Below are 18,117 nucleotides of genomic sequence, written 5' to 3'. Positions count from 1 at the left end.
AAGGCCGCAGGCCACAGAACATTTCCATTTACCTCTGCTGCAGATAACATTGGAAGCAAAACCTTTCCAATTTACTCCTAAAATGCAGTAATATACCACGCTGATTAAATGTATTTAGATATGAATCTCGACCTCCCTGGCAGATTCACCTAAATACCTTCTCTAAATTACCTCATACCCACCCATAGTAAATCTCTCCAAACCTGTCAGTGTGTGATTTTAATTCATCGCATCAGTATGCAAGGAGAGAATGAACCTCGACTGTATCATTTCACAGCTGGCTTATCTTTGTAGAAGAAAAAAAAAAAAAAAATTAAAGAACGAACTCTACTGGTGTGACGCACTGAATTGGTTCTTTCACAAACCGCCGAACTAAAGTGACTGACAATTAGCAACATGAGCTGACAAAGAAACAAGGATAGGAAACGATTAGATGCACAGTAAATAAATGAGCGTAACACATGCTAATGAATTGTATGCATTAAAGCTGAACTTCTTGTCTGATTAAAAAAAAAAAAAGCAAGGCTGGAGCATGATGATTAATGCATGATGAGTAATGTGTCGTTATAGAGGTGAAACTTACTTTATCAGTGCTGTGCGAGAGTAAATTTGAAGCTTCAATTTCCCCCTAGTCAATATACCAAACTTGAAATTCAAGTATTGAACACACAATGAATGAGAAAATGCAAAGATATTAAAGCTGGTCTGTTATGTCTGATTAAAAGTAGACGTTGGATCAACTTAAATATTCAGATTTTGTCCAAAATTTGCACATTGGAGACTATCGTTATGCCCAAAATAAATGAACCAGATGTTCAGAAAGTAGAGGAAAGCTCCAGGATGGATGGATGTTGTACATCACTTTGGGCTGATTCCAAACAAGTCACTGTATCAGCAAGTTAGCTAATTATCCCTCTGTTGCTTTGTCCCGCTGTTCCAGATTTAGCCCTCACTGAGTTTAAAGGTAAAGATAGTAATCCGCAGATCCTTTAACAATGAGACTAGATTATGTGGAGGATCCGCACTGATTCACTTGAGCTTATAAGTCAATTACACAAAGACAAAGTTTGTGCTCAGTGTCCAGCAATTCTCCGGGTTTTGTCTCAGGGGAAAGACAAAGAGAGAGAGAGAGAGAGAAGCTTTAACTCAATGAAAAAAAAAAAAAAACTAAGTATGTAACTTTTTTTGTAAGTTGTACAAATAATAGCTTGATTGCTGAGATTCTCAAAATGATCATAAAAACACCTGCAGTAGTATTTTTGTTCATCCAGCTTGATCGCATCAATAAGCCTCCGCATCGACTGATAAGACAGGTCCTTTGCATTGTTTTCTTGTTGAAAAATTGCATGTCAGTGGAATTAGATGCAAATGGTTTAAGTTACCGGATGAGCAACTTGATCCTCTTATGTCTTCAGGGGTCCTAACTCTGTCAGTAAAGAACAGATTTCATTGTTGCAGCTAGTAGACTGTTAAAGTTCTGTCTTGCAGGCTTTCTCTGTAATTAGGTGCACGTGCAGAAGTGTGTGTGTGTGTGTGTGTGTGTGTGTGTGTGTGTGTGTGTGTGTGTGTCTGTGTGTGTGCATGTGCGTGCAGATACATCGCCTGTCCTTGGATGCAGAGCTGTGGGTTCTGTGGGTTTGAATGGGATTATATGTGGATGGATGAAAGGAGGATTGGATGAAGAGAGGAGTGGGTGGGGCAGGCACCCCGCAGGACTCGCCACGAGGAGAGAGTACGAGGGAAACAATAAGAAAGGAAAAAAAAAAAGATTTTCCATCCTCCTTTTTTTTCCTCCAAGGCCGGTGTGACAGCAGCTGAGGCCTTCTCGCTGCTGCTGTTGCTCTTCAGCAAAGTGGATATTTGAACCCTGAGCAACCCTCTCCCTCTCCTCCTCTATCTCCTCCTCCCTCCTGCTCCTCCTCGCTCCTTAGTTTTGCGTCTCCAATTCCATTAAGTGGATTTATGTTATTCCCACGAACTCATTAATCACGTTTCCTCTGGATAAAATCTGCGTGTCAATCTGAGCCCTGGGATGGGAGGGAACCCCCCCCCACCCAAAAAAAGAGAAAAAGAACATACGAGGTCAGAAAAAAATCAAGCAGACAGATGGGTTATGTTTCACTGGAGGGTCACTTAGACGTAACGGCCAAACTAAGGCAGTCCACAGTGATTGGAGTCATCTTTATAGGTATTTTGTCTGCGTGAGGAGAGCCAGACTCCTGTTTATCTCCAGAGCCAGATGGACAGAAGTGAGATAGAGGAAAGACTGAGAGTGCGGGGTAACGGCAGAGAGGGAGAGCTGGAGATGTGGGAGGGAAGGGATGGGAATGGAAGGAGAAACTCAAAACAGGAGGGGGGGGGGGGGGGGGGGGGAGGTAACATGGGCTGTGGAGTCGGGGGAGGCTCCAGTCACAGTCTTTTAGTCGATGGTGAAGAATTACTTTGACAGGAACAATCAGGATGAAATGTTAATGCGAGTGTGCCAGAGGATGCAGTCGCAGCCAGACTAAGTCCTCCTGTGGGTAAAGGAGAGGGTAGAGCGCACAGATGCACAGGCGGACTCGGAGAAATGAGGCCATGCTTGCTCAGATACACCATTGTGCAACAAAGCCCTCATGAAATTGATCTCATATTTGCCGAACACGAGCCCTTACGTGACTTCAGCGAGGGATGAAATCTATAAAAAAAAAAACTGCAACTGCTCTCCTGGCCTCCGTTTTCCAGTAGGTGTGTCTGCGCTGTGTTTGCTTCTGGAGTTAGGATGAGCTCCTCACACAGTGTACCAGAAGCTGCGCAGGCTGCTGGGATTGCTTACAAATCCACATTTTCAAATCCCAGCGTGTGCTGCCTCACAACTGTTTAGAACTTTTTTGTAGCAACACATCTTGTGCACTCAGCTTTCTGTCATTTTCTCTTCCCGTTCTTGGCAGAAGCCCTGTGTGTCAGACAGATCGGTTGCATATACCGACGTGTCTGATGTGCAAAGCCGCATTTCCCTTTTAATAAATGAAGAATGCTTCCAAATTTATTGTAATTCTAACAGTTTAGACGGTTTAAGATTTGATTTAAAGACTTATTTCACGGTGAAAGCTCTTAATTACCACGAAATGAGTTGTGCTCTCTCGTTGCCTTTGGACTTCAGCAGCCGGCTACAATACTATCTTTTAATAGGAAAAACAGGAAGTTCGACGTTCAACCGAAAAGGATTACTTGGCCTGAGATAAAGTATGCGGCGGCGTGAGAAGTCTGATTCAAGCTATGTGAGGGGGCCCTCGTCCTCCCACGCATTTTTAAAAAACACCGGCTGCAGATGATTTGGTTTTGTTTGCTGAAATCAGCCAAGTCGTAAGTCATCTGTAATGGAGGCGCTGCAAAATCAAGGTGTGCAGACGCTGCTTTGATGATGAATCAATATCTTTTGGCTCTCAATCACTCGGGTTTTTCCTGAAGCTTGCTAATGCTGAGCTTTGTCTCTTGAAAATTTCAAAGTGTGCGAGACAAAAAGAGGGGCTCTCCCCCACATGATTCATCAAACTGCTTTGAAAAACAGACTGACGTGGAGCTCTTCATCCAGGATAACGGCCCTGACATGCGTCTGCTTCCCCCAATAACTTTTCCCACCCGTTTTAGAGCGTCGTACGCCTTAGCAGCAGATTCCCAGACTGTCCTCAAACCATCTCTACCACAAACAAGAAAAGTTCATAATGACTTGCCTTCTGTGATTGTGCTGTAGGTTTGTAGTCTGGCAGCCAGACAGGCTGACGAAGCAAAAGACAAAGAGATCAAACTGCTAGAGGTTTGTTTTAGTTTAGAGTGAACGGAATCAGTGATCTCGGTGATATTTAGCCGTGCGAAGCTCGGGAAGCTGCAGGTAGGCGCACGCCCACCGTCTGACCGACTGACTGTAACTCAATCCCTGCGAGGGAAAAGCGCAACGTAACCACGTTGCTCAAACGGCCCGTCACTCCAGGCCGGGTCCTTGTCGCCTCTTCACACTTCATCCTTCGTTATCGCTCGGCCTGAGAACAAAAGTTCAAGGCTGAGAGTCTCGGCACTTCTAGTGTGGCTTCGCTCACTTTTATGTCCCCCTCCTCTGCTCTTACGGCGAGAGGAAGTCGTAAAGCCAGATCTTTAGATGTCGCCGATTGGGGCAACGGAAAAGGGTGGAAGATTAGAGCAGAGACGTGTGTGTGTGTGTGCATGTGTGTGTGTGTGTGTGTGTGTTTTTTCCTATGAAGACTCTGCCTGCTGTCTGCCTGAAATAAAAATAAGTTTCAACCAAAATGAAGTAATCAGGATTTGGAGGTGTGAAATGGTCGGCTGTTACAGCCTTTATCACTTGTGAGGAACGACACTTAGTAAGTTACTGTGTGAAAATAGATAGAATATAAAGAAGGAGTAATTGCGTCCTGCACCTCCCAGATTGCAAGTTTTTGGAAATTATGCAGCGTTATTATAAACAGCAAAGGTTTTTTTTTTTTTTTTCCTCTTTCAGTGCCACTGCTCATTTGTATGCTGGAAATTATTCTGTTTATATTTTTTGTGCCTCTGAATATTTTGAATGGATTTTTAAAGCCTGTTTTGTTTCCACATATTTTTTTCAGTTGCTTTTTTCCATGTTTGCAGTAGGAGTCTGGCAACATATAGAAAAACCATTTTGATGTCTTTTTTGTTTGTTTGTCTCTAATAATAAGGGTAAGATAAATAAGTCTTTGTGATATTAATGGAATAGAAAACCCTTTATCTTTGTGTTCTTTTTGGATGTGAATGAGAAGACAATCAACCTGGTTCAATGAAAGCCGCCCTACTGGCGAACCCCACCTCTCACTGGGGAAATTTACGGCCATGATGTATGGGCCAGGCCACTGAATTAATGCAACATTTCCATTAGAAAAATTGCTTGACACGGCTGATATAAGAAGTTACCGATCACAAAGACGTTGTTGCATAGCATGGAAAATTGCTTATCGGGGAACCGTCATCTGCACTTCGCTGAAATTTGTGACGGAAGGCAGAGACAGCGTCCGCACGATATACGCTCCCCCGAAAGGGCAAAGACGCTGGGAAGGATCTGGTAGCTTTTAAACCCCTCATGTTGAGACGTAAAACTAAATTTAAACGTAAATGTCAATTAGATTGTGCTCCTTGTAACGCTTACAAAATTGAAAGAGGCAATTTGGATGTAATTTCATACTGTTTCCACGAGTCAGTGCACGACTTTGAGGAACATGAAGTACAGGCAGTGTTTCAGTGTAAACCTTACACTGTAATTACAGCGTAATTACTGTGCGTATGAGAAACAATGATGTGCGTGTTGAGTGAAACAGCTGTAAAACAAATGCAAGGTCATATTCTCTTTGTGTTCGCAGCACTTTATCCTTCAAATCCTATTTCTGTCTGCTTCGTTTTTTTTTTTTTTTTTTTTTTCAATGAAAACTCTTTTATTGGCAGTAGTGTGGGTTCCACATTAGTTTCAAAAAGACCTGTATTTTCACTTTCAAGCATTGTTATGCCCACAGTTAACATGTATACTTTTCACTCATGCCTTCCTTTTGCAGCGCAGCAGGCACAAGTGAACCGCATTTAAAGCGATATGGCGAGACTTGTGTTTCTATTTCCCATGCTGATCGTGTAACATTCCCAGCAAAATTCATTCTTATCTGTGGGCTTTCTTTTTTTTTTTTAAATGCTGCATAAATGAACTTGTGGAGTGTCGGAACCTCTCTGTATTGATTTTGCGGTCTCGTTATGAAGAGCACGTCTCTCCTGAGGCACCGGCATTCAGACTCCTCTTCACATGACGCTGGCATTCAGTGTTTATTAACTTTTCAGTGTCTGTCATGCAGACTCACTCTGTTTCATAACTGCGTTCTCATTAAAAAAGCATAATATCCTATTTATAACTCCAGCATTGCAATTTTAATCTTGGATGATCTTATTTGAAACCACAAATCTTATATGCACAGCAGCCAAAAGCACATCTTGAGCTAACAGAGGTAAACTCGTAATCCAACCATATTTGGACAGCTGAAAGCGCCTCTGTTATTCATCACATTGGTAATTGTTGATACAGTTGAAATCTTTCTTGGTTGATGGATTTTATCAGCTTTTCCATGTGACTTGATTACAACATCCATCCTTTAAAGCTAATTTGTCTTTGTTTGCTTGAAGAACAGCGCTCTGGATTATAAATTGTCAGTGTTTTGCAATGAGCCTGTACTTATCTGTGAAGTGAATCTCACTTCGTACACTATGAAGATATATTTTCTATTAAAAAGGTTAAAGGTACGCGCCCAGGTGCTGGCAGCGACTGGAGGCTTGCTTGTAGCTGTGCTTGTTGTCATGAAAGGCGTCTTACAGCCAGCCAGCACGGACACAGCTCAGTGTGTGTAGTGACACACTAATTGTGCTGATCGGCTTGCCTCTAATCACATTTAGTGACAGAGACATTGGTTTCCTGAAGGATTATGTCCTTATATGACTTACCCGTGTATCTTTGAAGGTATTTTTCTCTTTTTTTTCATAATGTCTTTGTTCCGTCATTCAGTGTTTGTTCATTTTTGTTCTTCGGGGTGTATTTCTTTAGCTCCAGATCTCAGAAAAAAAGAAAAAGAAAGACAACTTTCAGTAGCCGTCCACATGCCAGAGATGATCTCTGACCTTATCATGTGATCCGACCTCACCTTGTGACATAATAGCCTCGGTAATGACCGTCACCGCTCTGCTGCAGGACTGACAGTCATTTGCAACTCGCCGTCCAGCATTGTGGAATATGCTACATTTCCTTTACATATATTTCATCTGGCAGACCGACGGGATGTCTCAATGATCTGCCTGCCTGAGCATTGTCATCCCGTTCATTAGCTGGGACTTGGATGCATGCTGCATCCCTTCTACAATGTGGTTTATGGAGATAACAACATTCAGGCAGATTCATTCTGTACACTGGCAATGCTGCAGCCACTGTGGTCGAATGCCTTGTCAGCTACTGGCTGTGGCTTCGTGCAGCAGCGGGATTGAATGTCTTGGTTTATCATAGATGATTCATAATGCTATTGGATATGATGCACTAACAGAAAACAAGATACTGTGTTATCAGTATCACAATATCACGGGCTAACACAGACTGTAATTGTGTTTCGTTTATTCCATTCTCCATTATAAATATATGTTTCCTGTCATAAAGGAAAATGGAGAGAAAGCGGGTCTGTGGGATGAGGTTTTATTCTATTCTGAAGATGTATTTGGTGTTTAGCTGCAGGGACGACGAGCCCAGAGAAGGTAGGATGTGGAAGAGAAAAACAATGAGAGAAGCTAATGTCCTGACTGAAAAGGTCTAAGTGAATAAGAACCAGAGACAGACAATAGGAGGACGACGACGAGAGTGTGTGCCGGTGGCGTGCTCCATGGCCACCTTAATGGAGATTAGCATCATGCTCAGTCAGATCTGATAGGCCGGTCGCTGTGGAACGGAAGGGCCGGCCAGCCAGTTATCAGCGAGGACAGACTCAGTCACTTAGCATAATGGAACCTGCATCAAATGAACTGGGAGCTGCGCAAGAAAAATGTCATTAACTGAGGCGAAATGAATTTCTGTGATGGTAAAATACAGCAAATTAAATCACAGTACATTTGTAGGCTTCATGAGCAAAACAGGTGCACATGATGTGTTATCCAGCCTGGATTATTTACAAGGTAACATGACATTTTAATGGCCTTTACTTTTTCCTTTGCTTCAAAAGACACATAACTGATGATATCTAGACGTTGTTGTCTCCCTATGCTTCCCTCCGGTCACGGCATTGCAGAGCTAAATCTGTGCATTTTCTGAGTAAACACTGGGATTGAATGTTGAAAAATGCTTCGAAGTTGAACATTTTGCAAAAGCCGGGCGCGCTGCGACGTTATGATGACTGCATTATGCGCCCAACGAGGCACCGACAGAGACTGCATCACACCTTGTAAAACTCTGAAGCGCACCTATTATGAAGAGGCAGGAGGCTGTGAGATGTGAAAACTGCACCAGATGGATCCAGCATGAGAAAACCATCACACCTCTTATTCAGTCCCTGCAGGCCACCCGCTCATATCCGGTGTCTGCTTTTGCACTTTACTCACATGGAGGGGGGGAAAAGACCACAACACACAAGCAAAACAGCTGCATAGGGTGATTTTTAAAACATATGTACAGCGTACAGAGGAAAAATGTCATTGCTAAGTGAATTGCTGAGGTATTTTTTAACACTTCTGATGATTTTACCCACAAAGCGTGTGATCGGGTTTCAACAGCTGTTCTACTGGTGGCTTTATTTTACCTTTGTCCAGTTGGTTGCTGCTAATATTTAAACTTTTTTTATTTAGTGATCATTGATTTCAACTTTGTATCTATTTAGTCAAGGTCCAGCAAGGGTAAAAAAAAAAAAAAAAAAAAAAAATCAGTATCTTTCCTCCAAATCTCCTTGAGCCTTTTATATCCATAGTAAAAACCACTTAGAGAGCCGCCGTTGAATATTGACTGAGACTTTTCTCATTTACAGCCCAGGCCTGTCGAGGAAAAGGGTTTTGCAACTATCCAGCTCTCGGGCCAAAATTACAGCTATTGTTTTATTGATTGCTCATCCGCATTTATTTGTGGGGGGAAAAAAAAAAAACCCACCCCAGGAACACAGCGTCGCTCAGCTGCTTTTCCCATTCTCCTCTAAATACCCACAGTAATTTCTGCTGCGGCTCAAAGAACTTATGCATGAATTGCTGCAAGTCTATCAAGCTTCCCCTTCTTCCCTCTTGTGATCCTTTTTTTTTTTTTTCCTCGTCGAGAAATTACATCAAAAATCATTTTAGGGCTCATGCATTTTGGATTTAGAAATGCTTAGCCAGGAACCACAGAAATAGATTTTTCACGATCCCCCCCACCTCCCCTTTGCTGATGTTTCCCAAAGACGAGGGCCTGAGATCACACTCAGTTCTACCTGTACCAGGCAGACGTTTTCAAACATATTACCATACGTTTTTCGACCCCAGGCCACCTAATTTGAAGCATTACTTGACTCACCAACCTTACAGGCTGGAAGTCCCAGGTCTGTATCATGACTAAGCGTGCCATGAAATGGTGCAGCGTTGCCTGAAGGCGCCCTGCAGTCGGCCTTCGTAAAGTGAGTTTCCAAGTTAAATGTGCATTATGCCGTGTGACAGTTTCAACACCCCAATCGCTGCTCCACAGGGCAATGCTTCAGTCATCCCAGCATCTGTCTCCGTGGAGTTAATGTGGCATTTAGCTCAGTGACATTCTGACGTTTTCATTTTTTTTTTTTTCACAATTTTTCTTTTTTTTTTTTTGTCTTGAACCACCGAGTCTCACTTTGCGTCCCTCGGCTGCTTTTGCCCTTTTGCCAAGGGTCAAACGCCACATCAGATGCAGGAGACATGTTCAAAATGACCAGCTAACTCATGAAGTGGCCAAAGTATGTCTTGATATACAGAGAGTAAATGGATAAACAAGGGTGACGTCCAACAATGAGGGAGGCTGGCAGGGCAGCGTCAGTCCGACGGAGATAATTGGATCAAAAGAGAGACAGAGAAGGCCATGTGCTACCAAGCATGTCCTTATCAGCTGCAATTTTCTCTGCTCTGCCCACACGGCCCTGTATCAGCCGTTTGCAGATTGATTAGGCAGCTCCGCCACTATCATCATCCGCCGTGATTGACAGGCCTGGTAAAGGTTCTGATATTAAAATGGGAACACTTTCTTTTTGTTTTCGGGGTCAATCTCTTAAGCGCCAGTTATATGTGTGTGTTTGTGTGTGTGTGCACATGTGATGAGTGGTGTGGACCTTTTGTTTGTGTGTGTGGTTAAATGGGTGGGGGGCTTATTTTGATTCATAAATGCTTTTTTTTTTTTTTTTTTTTTTTTCTTTCCAGACAAAGCAGAGAAGCAGCCTGTACCCGACTCACCTTTTCCTCTGTCTTTGCTGCTGTTCTCAAAGAACTAAAGAGAGAAAAGACTGAAAAGGAAAGACAATTAGGAGGATGAGGTTTAAAGAAGGGAGAAATATTGGTGACAGGACAACAAATACTGTCACTAAGTCTGTGAGACGAGGAGGGAGGGAACATGGTGGAAGCTCATTATGTTACTGTGCTTTCTTAAGCCTACTACAAACTGCGATTTTAACAATCTTATAAGTTTGCAGCTTGCCACGCTGAACGACGTGAATCCGATCTACTTTTGCAAACAGCTTCCACATGTTTGTGTGCTCAATGATCCGTTGATGCCTGTTTTTTTATGCGTAGGCGTTCTGTAAATCAACCTCAAATGATCAGTTTTTGGCTGCCCAACGAGTCAAAAAACAGATAAAGGTGCTTCATTTGACATTGATATCTGTGTTTTTATAAAATTTCACAACAATTTATTGTTCATGCAGAATTTTAACTAAAGCCAGCTACTGTTATCAGAAAAGTTCAAAAGTTTCTTCATCCTCTCAGAAACTCGTCCAGGAGTTGCTGAACGGTTAATATAATTTATTTGCGCATTTTCTTTAAGGTTTCCTTTCCTTCGGCTCTTTAGTAATTCAAACAAAATAATCCCAGTTTCAATACAAGCATAGATTTCATTCTTTTCTTCTTTTTTTCATGTTTTTTCTTCATCCTCTCCAGTCTGCGATGGCTCGTTTCTTTGTCTCTTTCTCAAAGCGACTGCACTCATTTCCTGAAGGGTGAAATGCAAGAACTTTTCTTTGCAGCGAGCCGACTTCAAGAAGAAGGCTGTTTTTTTAACCAAAAGCAAATGGATTTCAATTGAATGCACTGATAACGAATCAGTAAGGAAAATACAGATGTGACTGAAAAGATTTGTCGTTTGGGGAGTCTTTCATTGGCAGTCCATTTATCTGACATCAGTAATCAGGAGAATCAATTCATTAATCCGAAACAATCGCAAATGGGAGGAAAACGTGCAGCGCCAGAAGAAATGTTGATAAAAACAATTTTAAAACAGATTAATAATGCATACAATATGAGGCAACTGGAACCGGAGCCCCGTCTGGCTCGTTACACAGAGAAGCTTTGTGAGGCATTATGAGGATTTATTCTAAAGTGTTTTGCAAGCATAAATAAAGTGAATTTACATTTGCTACTATGCTGAATAGCCATCTTCCAACACCCTCTTTTGGTAATGTTTCATCTCAGTCTGAGATATTTCTAGTCCAAGGATAAACCTTTGGCTCTTTGAGGTTTCTCAGAGTAATTTTGGGAGCTCATTTCAGCTCCAGCAGCCCAACAAGTTCTTGACCTACTTTTAAAAACAATGTTGTGAGTGGTAGTTATCGCCCCTCGTCTTTCTCCTTGGCTGATTTCTGCTGGTGGCGAGGTTGGTGCGATGTCAGTTTACTTTGGATCATTCTCAGAGAGTGAACACCCATTAACCTCCCCTCCTCTTCCCGTCGCTGCTTTATCGTTTTCTTTCCTTTCCTTTCCTTGTTACTCTATACATTTGTTTTGCTTAGCTTTCATTGTTCTAGGTATATCTGTGTCGGTTTTGCAGCGGTCCGCGTCCTTGATGCATCCTGATAAAAGGATACTCGTTGCTTTGCAACGGAAAATTGTTTTTTTTTTTTTAATGTTTTGGAGTCGCAGAGGCATATCCTTGCCTAATGGTTTTTCTGATCACAGAGGCGGCGTGATAAAGATAGCAGCTTATCGGCGGTCTCTGAATGTCTTCGTCAGATTCCTCTTCTTCCTAGTTGGCGCTCTGCCTCCACTCCTTTGCTATTAGTCTGACGTTCCTTTCCCTCGCTTCCTCCTCTGGTCTTTTTGACTCGTCTTTGGCCCTCGTCCAGAATCAATCCGTCACCTCTCTAAAGGGAGACGTTTGTTGCGTTTGGGCTTCTGTTTTAATAAAGGGCCTACAGCGACAGGGTGCCTCATTCATGTCCACTCCATTGTCTTTTAATAATCAAACCATGATGGATTACCTCCACGCAGATATTCATATGAAAGCAACATCTAAAGGATGAGAAACGAGGGAGGAAATGGAAAACACCAGCATGCGTTTCGATGGCTCAAGGGCCATTTGCAGGAATATGCATGCAAGTGTGTGTGTATGTGTGTGTGTGTGTGTGTTTATACTGGATGCTTCTCTGGCTCTTGTTCTCAGAAAGACAGGCGGGTTCCTCCCTCCTGCTCCCTCTCCATCCCCTCCTCTTATCGTGGCCTCCTGGGTTCAGGCAGACAGCTCCTCCTGTCTTTTTTCTCTGATTTATCAGGCCAGGACTGACAAGTGTAAACACCTGCCAGGGTTTCCTCCCCAATCGGGAGCCCGAGGTGGTTGGACGTGTTCCATTTTTTATCCCTATATGGTGGATCGACGCATTATTCTCACCCACCTGTCTTTTTTAGCCTCCTCTGCTCGCTCTAATTCTCTTCCTACTTTCACACCTCGCTTCAAACGTCGTTTCCTGCGGCATTCCTGCGAACAGGTGTCACTATATGGACACCGGTCGCAAACGCCGAGAGGCTCAGCAGTACGGTATTTATGTGGCTGCGTTGTAAAAGTGCCTGGTTTTAGCGCGGTCTGGCGGCGTGATGGGCGTCGTGTTCACACCAGTGCGCGAGGCCCGTCTACTTTTGAAGTTGGTAGAATTACCCTGCTGTCACTCTTTCACCTGGAAAATCACTTTGGCGTTCATTCAGTTCTGGCAACCGCGAAGAAGAGAAACTAAGACAGACTCTGGAGGCTGTCATTGATGTTTAGGGGATTAGTTATCACTACGCAAAGGTAGTGTTTCCCCAAACTATGGATCTGGCCCAAAGGTGACCACCATCCAACTTTCAGCTTTTTATCTATTTATTCATTTTACCTACATCCACATAAAATTAAAGCAGCCTAACCTAACCCTAATAAATAGTTAAAACAAATCAATCGCTCTTGGCATTTAACTGACAAGTGCAAACATGTTTTCTTGGACATTTCGACTATCACTGAGTATTTCCCAATATGACATAATTTTACAAACAACAGCATCTCCGCCAAATGTGGTGACTGGCCATAATTACAGACACATAACAGCACACTGCCAGGACGCTACCCCCTTGTCTTTGGCACTCCTGTCATCTATAAAACCTTCAGCACCAATCTGCGGACATTACCCAGACTGCCAAATATAAACACAGGCAGCCTGTGCTTGTATCAGAGCTGTCAGGCAGCATTCACAAAAACGCCGCTACTTTAAAATCTTCATATGGAGCACCTCTGATCCCTGCACATTGGAAAATATCGTGCTCGCCATTGACCATCACAGCCACAACAAACTCAAGACTTCACTCACAAAGCGACTATTCAGTTTCCACGGCGTAAAACCACTTATATCTGGAGGCCATGTTTGGCAAAGTCTTAAGTACAGACTGATGGCCCTGAAGCAAGTAGTGCGGAATACACAAGCAAACACAAGAAGTCCTCCAAGTCGTTTCTAACTTTCCGGCACAATAATGCATCAAAAGTATGTTTTAACTATTCTGATGAAAACGTATTTTCCAAAGCTACCGGTATTATAAATTAAAAGTTCAAAAATACAAGTCTTTTCTGCTCCCAACCCATAATTCTTGACGTGTTGGTGAGGTTTTGGTTAGAGGTTGAGCTCGGTTTTGGGTTGAGCGCGGCTTGACGTCATGGTTAAAGGCCCCCCGGTTGCCATGGTTTCAATAACACAAACACGGCCGTGGTCGAAAGTAGTGACTATAAATATATCAGCTTAAAAACAAACTTTTTCTCTTTTGATTCATCATTCCACAAACGTCACTTTCACATATTCAGAATCTGTGGTTGCGCAACAACGTCACATCATTTCCCTCGCTTCTGTTGACGAGGCCACCAAAACGCTTCGTCACGTGACGGTAAACGCAATGAAGCATCAGTTTAGTTTACATATCTTTAATTTTTTTTTTTCTCCCAGAAAACCAGTCGGTCAACATTTTCTGTTGGATCAGTCGATCATCAGCCGGCCGGTTCAGATGTAATCAAGTGGCAGTCTCTCACTCCATTGCACCCTTAGTGCGGCACAGTGGGGGCTGCGGAAGGTGAACAGCTGGGACTTTCTCAACATTAACTAGGAAGAATGAATGAATGAGGGTGTGTGTGTGTGTGTGTGTGCGCGCGTGCGCGCATGCGTGCGTGCATGTGCATACACACAATCTTTCTCAACCTATGCCTTCAGTTTGTTTGCCAGTTTGACTTAACTGACAAATAAACTTTGTGCTAAATGGTGAGAAACATTTCCTCCCCTGAATCCCCCTGTGGCTCGCCCAGTCGTCATAATAAATGTATGTTATTGTGTATATGTCGACCCACCAAGCATCCACTCCTAATGGCGACGCAACAGCCGCCATCATTAGGTCTGCTAATGTGTTTATTGTTAAAGGTAATGCTGTTCAGGTCAACTGCCCTCAAGGATGGCTGTGTGTTTATGTGTCTGTGCGTTTGCGATCGCTTGTCTACTTTCAGTTGCGCGAGTTTCTTTGTCGCTAATATAGGTTGAATTTATGTGCGTGCGCTTTTTTTTTTAAGCCTTCCGCTTCTAGCTGCGTACGTTACGAGGGGTCTGAGTGTGTGAATGAGCGTGCATGCATGCGCGTGTTGTGAAGTTATTCATAAGGCGGTGCTCCATGGAGAGGGATTCTGGGGGGTCCTTGTGTTTTTATTACCTGCTGGTGGCCTCCCGCCAGCATCCAGCTTGATTAACTCCCTGGCTTACGGACACACACACACACATACACGCACACGCACAGAAGCGTATGTGCACACTTACACAATACCAACTCTTTTATCGCTGTGAGTGTGCAGGAGGTGTGAGAGAATAGCAGCTAAGGTTCTCAAAATGTTATTATCTATTAAAAGCCTGAGGAGGAGGCACAGGGACCCACTGTTACTCTTTATGTCCTCACTTTGGTTATTTTTCAAGGAGAGAGCTTTTACAAGTGAGGAAATCCACACAATACACCTGTGCAAGTGTGGTTTTTGGGAGCAGGAAATTTATGAAGTGCGATCACGAAGTTCAGCCGCACAATAAACCCCCCTCGATTCATCAGCTGTGTTGATCCTCATCTCAGCCACTTTGTCAAAATAACAGTGTGCATCATATGTTACACTTAAAATGTAAATATAGCTTTATTTCATATTATGCTTTCAATTCTATTATAATTACAATGTAATTGATATAATGCAACACGGCTCACCGTCACAGACTCAGTGGAGCTCTGAGCTTGTTTCCCATCTCGGGGTTATAGAAGATAATGAACCTGAAGCATGTTCTTTATGTTCAGTCTAGTCTGTGACCATGTGCGCCTCAACATCTTTTCCATTTCACAAATTCATCCATTTGTGACGGTTGCTGAAACAGGGAACTGTGCTGACATTTGCGCTTCAGCGTCTGCTAAAGGTTCATGAAAAATTGAGCTTTTCACCGACAATAAAGGTCTTCTTTTCTTTAGCAATGCGGTCAGCCACTAAAAAGCAGGCTTATCACTGCAGACACATCTGATGAAGTGGTGGCCTTCGTTAGATAACCCGTCAGCTCATATTAGACAGAGTGGATTGGGAGCATGCAAATCAACTCTTCGTACAGGATTCTTGGTATTTTCTTTTTAATGTAGTTTTTCGGTGGGAGCTTTCTGTTCTTTCATGCTTTTGCCATTCAAAGAAGCTCCTCGGTCCTCAGCTTGATTGCTTTGCTTTAGTTTGAGGGCTTCATGATGCATGAGCACAACTGTGAGAGTCAGCTGCAAGAAAGGAAGCGCCGACAAAACTGATTGTTTTTCAAAATAAAACTCATTGCAGACTAATAACATTCAAATGCACATTTTCAAAATAAAAGTTTTTATCGTTTGTTTGTGGCCAAATACCAAATGTTCCACAGACTGGTCCGGGGACCCCTGCGGACGGAGAACATTGATCATTGATCATGTTGTTGAAACTTAACTGCAAGATTCAGTACACTTGTTTGGTCACGTCTGCAGTTTGAAGCCGTTTTGGTTAAATGCATGTTGGTTTGCTATGGACGGACTTGAGTGTTGACATGTTGACCTGTTGGAGGAAATTCGCTGCTTGAAAACTTGAAAATATTGACGAAAACTTGGAGGCTAGGAAGATTAAGCCTTTTTTCACAGCTAATATTTTCGTCCAGTCTCAAGGTTGAAGCCTTAAACTACAGCTGGATGCTCCGTGTTTTCAATGCTTTCCTGCTACAACACCAGATTGAAATGAATGTGTGATTGAAAGTTGCTCATGAGGAAGGAAAAAGGTTGAAGAAGAAGAATCAGGAGTTTTCAAGGAGAAGAGGAAGATGGAGCCGCAGCATGTCATCTTGTCTTTCCCCTGATGATCTTCTTCATACTAATAATCAGGTCATTTGAAGCTGGTCATGGAGATCTTCAACTTATGCTTTCAATGCTGCAAAAAAGCCTGATGTTGCTGCTTCTGCTGCATACGTGCAACCGGTTTTGCTTTGTTTTTTTTGTTGGAAGTTTTCAACGGAAGTTGTAGAACTTTGAGCACGCTTGAGGTTTCTGCATGCTGATGTACTCAGCTTGTGTGTTTGTGTGTGTGTGTGTGTGTGTGTGTGTTTGCGTATTTGAACACGGTGCCTTGCGAAAAGTAGCATTTCACATCAAGGTTTAACACGCACCCACAGTCACACACTCACAGAAGGAAGCAATTTGCTCTTCCACAGAAAGAGCGTAATTCGGTAAAGGCGGGCTGTGTCTCGTTCCCTCCTGTTACTCATGTGTGGCAGCCGGTAATGAAAGGGCCACTGAAAGGCTTAGGGGTTTCACTTAAGTCATTTTGTGCTCAATTTATTTTGTGTATCACGAGAGGCAGTGCGAGATGGTTTGGCTAACAGTGTTTAGCATCCTATTACAACGCCCTGATATGGATGGATGATGCATCTCGCCTTCAGGAGCCGCTGATTAAAGTGAAAAATGTCTGGGTATGATTAATCCCCCGAGGTTAGAAACAATACAAAACAGAATCAGCATTCGAATGGAAAAGGCATCTATTATCGATTCACAGGTAATTCTGACATAAACAGGTCCAACTCAAAATAAAATTAGAGTTTTCCGTTTGTTTTGTTTGACTGTATGGGGTGAGATTACATCTTGTTTTCTGCTTCCAAAGCAGTGTCCATCCATCATTCCCTGTTAGCTCCCTTAAGGCTATAGTCTTTGTCTTATGCTACTTCCTTCTCATCAAACAGTCAATTACTGGAGGACTTCCAGCCGAACGTCCAGGAACAAACAGCCGTTTAAGCCCTGTTGCTCGGGTTTAAGAAAAATCCAATTTCTATTTATAATTTGAGCAAAGTTTGAAGCAAATGGAGCTTCAGTCAACCTTCGCAGCAGGATGCAGATTCAGGGTGAGGGAAAATCCATTTTTTTTGTGTATTTTTTCCCTTCGTCAAATATAGAATTCGGTACAAAAAAACAGTGTAAGGATAAGAGGAGTAGGCCAAGGAGTGAGAAAAGAGGGAGGGGAATGGAACAGCTTGTGAGATCAAGGTCGTATCCAGGCTTTAGTATTGGTATTCTCCTCAGTGTTAAAATGATTCTACCAGTGAATAGTGTTTTCATTCCTCTCCTGAATGAGATTCACAGGAGCATGGAGAGAGAGAGAGAGAGGGAGAGAGAGAGAGAGAGAGAGAGAGAGAGAGAGAGAGAGAGAGAGAGAGAGAGAGATGACAAAGAAAAGAGAAAGTAATCCCCCCCTCCTCTCTTTTTCTCCCCCTCCTTCCTCCCTCTCGTTTGCTCTCCCCGTGGACATACAATAGCGAATGAAAATACAGCGTGGGATAAACAACTTTTATCAGACTAGAGCAAATGAAATAGACTATTTTATTCAATTCTTCATCCCTGAAGCATCCCCTGCCATATCTACTCAACGGCATCTCACCCCTGCAGCTTCAGCTGAGAAAGGAGAAGGTGCTTATGCAAATTAAATGCTTTATTCCTGATTAGATTACAGACGCAATAATTGTCTTGGATGATTTATGGGAGTAATTGGATGTCACAAACTGCTGTAAGAAAATTTCAGTTGCCAGGGTTTGGTGCTATGAAAACATTACATCAACACAATGT

The 18,117-nt window shown here is 42.8% G+C and overlaps 1 protein-coding gene across 2 annotated transcripts in view; it reads left to right on the top strand.

Annotated features, from left to right (window-relative positions):
- sema6a (sema domain, transmembrane domain (TM), and cytoplasmic domain, (semaphorin) 6A) overlaps nucleotides 1-18,117 on the top strand; it is a 104,249-nt gene that overhangs the window by 26,422 nt on the left and 59,710 nt on the right. The gene's annotated exons all lie outside the window — the stretch shown is intronic.

Source organism: Salarias fasciatus, chromosome 12 (genome assembly GCF_902148845.1).
Source record: "Salarias fasciatus chromosome 12, fSalaFa1.1, whole genome shotgun sequence".
Lineage (NCBI taxonomy): Eukaryota > Metazoa > Chordata > Actinopteri > Blenniiformes > Blenniidae > Salarias > Salarias fasciatus.
Note: the sequence above shows the minus strand (reverse complement) of the source record. Positions and strands in the feature narration are given on the sequence as shown.